We start from the raw sequence: 3152 nt of genomic DNA, 5'->3' as shown, positions 1-3152 counted from the left end.
GACTTCAAAGTGCCTGTTCTGTACATTTTATTTTGAACTGTTATGGTGTTAAGTTTCTTATGGTTTGTCGTACTGGTTAATGTGAAAGCATATCATAAAGTTCATCTTGCCTTTGAGACATATTAAAAACTGTTTTTGATTTTTTAGGCTAATGTTGCAACTGACTAGTTTGTAAAATAAATCATTCCTGTGTATAAAGCAGCAAAACATAATAAGACTGGTCTTTTTTTTTCTTTTAAAGAAAACTGCCTTTCACTACTTGGAATTACTGTTTAAAGCTTTTGTAATTATTCTCCAAGTAGATTATTTAATAAAATATATTTTTAAATATATGAATCTGTTGCCTTATAAAAATAGAATGTATTCTATTTGATGGTTTGTAAAGCTTATATCTCCTAAAATATCACATTGCTAAAAAAAATCCCAACAATCAGAAACTGAGGGATGATCATGGCATTAATTTAGAAGGTAGAAAGTTAGTATGTAAACTAACATCTAGATCCAACAGATGTCTACTTAGACTATTTGAACAGCATTTCATGTGCCTGTCAGCTAATCACACATTGATGGTAGAGCTGTTATAAATGTATAACTTAAAATCTAATTTTCTAAGACACTTTCCTATCAATAGACACTCTCCTCTTAAACCCCAAGAGCTTTTTCACATGCAAGGATAAATAAGGTCCATTATGCTTTAATTTAAGGTGAAGTCTTCCTTCTGTTAAAGGACTTACTTTAGACTAATCGACTTACTTAGTTTCAAAGCAAGAGGTCTCACTTTAAGTCTGGATCTAACTCAGAATTAAGAATTCAAGTTAGATTTCAATCATTATAGAGGTATCTGGGGTGAAACATTAAAAGTGTTAGTCGCTCAGTCGTGTCCAACTCTTTGCGACCCATGGACTGGGCCTCCTAGGCTCCTCTCTCCAAGTGATTCTCTAGGCATGAATGCTGGAGTGTGTTGCCATTCCCTTCTCCAGGGGCTCTTCCTGACCCTGGGATTGAACCCAGGTTTCCTGCATTGAAGGTGGATTCTTTACCATCTGAGCCACCAGGGAAGCAGTCTGGGGTAATTTAGTGAGTATCGGGCATCTTCTGTGTGCAAGACACTGTGCCAACACTTTGGGATATGTAAAAAAAGAGGTAGTCTGTACACATTCATTCTAGTGGGAGAAGGCATTTACAGAATTTACAAACTAATAAAGATTTAGCTTCACAGTAAAGGTTGAATGGTACAGGAGGCATTAAAGAAAGGGATTTATGTGAGTCAGCAGGATTTGGAAGGGATGTGGGATTTTGACAGGTTGGAATACTTAAAGTGGAGGAGGGTGGAGTCCAGGGTGATGGCCCAAATAGAAGAGGCAAGAGGATTAAGTGTTAATCCACTGAAAGAATAAGGTGCATTTGGGGAGCTAGTGGGAGATGAATCTGCACACATACCTTGTGTTCACACTCTAGAAGGTGCTGGATCTTGGTGTTGAGGTGCAGTTGGTAAAGGGGGTGTGAGACATCCACCTTAACTGAATCCCTGCCTTGGGGCTGCTTCAAGCTCTACCTGGAATTACAGCTTTGAAATTCAATGGGGGGTCTACTCTTCCCTTTCAGCTGGTCAGATAACAGCTAATGTTGCCTGAGTGCTTTCCATGTGCCAGTGCTCTTCTGGGTGCACGTTAAGTGACTTGATCCTCACAGCAGTCCTCTGAGGCAAGTGCGCTGATGATCCCCATTTTACAGATGAGGCCACATGCAGGCTGCACAGCTAGGAAGTGAGAGCACTGAGATTTAGGCCGTTTGGCATCAGAGTCTGGGCTCTTTTCCTGTACATACTTTGAGTATAGTTCTTTGTTATGGTCAGGTTGCTCGGTGGCATGGAGGAGAGCTCTGGTCACTTAATCTTTATGATGGAAGGACAGTGAGTTGGGTCTGAGGGATTCAGGGTGGGTGACAGTCTGTCACATGGACACAGTCCAGCAGTTCACTGCTAGTGTGTGGTGTAGACATAGGGTTGCTTTTTACTCTCAGGTAGCATCTTTTCAGCTCTTAGAGCTAAGTCTTTGGTTTATTTTTCCAAGATTGAGAAACTCTTGAGATTTTTCTCCATTTAAACTTTGTTCATTGTGGACACAGGTAGAATTAGGGGTAGTTGAATGCCGAGGGTAGGTTTCAAGGAGATGGCAAGAGAACTGTGGAGACGTCGCTGAATTTGACAGGCCAGTCCTGATTAATTAAAACAAGTCTGCAAGTAGTTTTCAGGGCCAAGCCAGAAAACATGGGATGAGTGACAAATAAGGTGTGCAAGGAGGCAATTAAGTATAGGAGAGAGAGTGGTCTTTGTGTGATAAACAGAAGGAAGGGTGGGTGTTTTATTCTCTGCACAGAGAGATACAGCGTTTCCAAAGGTAGAGACAAAAAAGTGAAAAGGGCATCCATGGAGGGTCACTGAGCAGTACTTTAGAGGAGGTAGAAGGTCAAGTTGTAAGAGGATGTCTTTTTCCCACCAGGCTAAAATTAGGAGTAGAGCCTGTTAAAGTCCGAAGTGTGCTGTGCCTGTCAGCATTCAACAACCGTTGAATGGATAAAGTTAAGGAGTTAAATTTGTTAGAGGAACTGTATGCAATAAATCCTGGGATAAAGGAAAGTGAAAGGAGTGGTTTCTGTAAAATAGGGCCTTATGCTGAGCAGGCTTTGGTGATGGGATTCGTGACCTAAGGAGGACGGAGACGGAGGAAGGCAATTAAGGACCGACCGTCTCATCTTGTCCCTCTCCACCTGGGACCAACCTTACTGCCCCACACAGGAGACTCAGTGTAGCGCGCGCCCATGATAAGACTTCTAACGGGAGCGCTCTAGGTGTAAACGTGAGGCAGGTGGCCACACACGTCAGTGTCTGCTCCCGTAGGGACAATGCCAACACTTCCGACCCGAACTCGGGGGTGTGTCAGTTGTCCTGTCCACCCGAAGTAGGTCTTTGCGCACAGTGCCGCCTCTGGCTACAGGTAAAGCAGGCGCCGCGCCCTTGCGCCGGCCGCGGCTTCCCGCTTCAAATCCGGACGCTCACCCTCAGCGAATCAGCGGGCTCGCCCCTTCGCGCCACCCAATCCAAAGCCGGCTCGGAGTCCCCGCCCCTCGGCCCGTGCCGCGAACCGACGTAA

Source organism: Bison bison, unplaced genomic scaffold (genome assembly GCF_000754665.1).
Source record: "Bison bison bison isolate TAMUID 2011002044 unplaced genomic scaffold, Bison_UMD1.0 scf7180017864453, whole genome shotgun sequence".
Lineage (NCBI taxonomy): Eukaryota > Metazoa > Chordata > Mammalia > Artiodactyla > Bovidae > Bison > Bison bison.
This window is presented reverse-complemented; position numbering follows the sequence as displayed.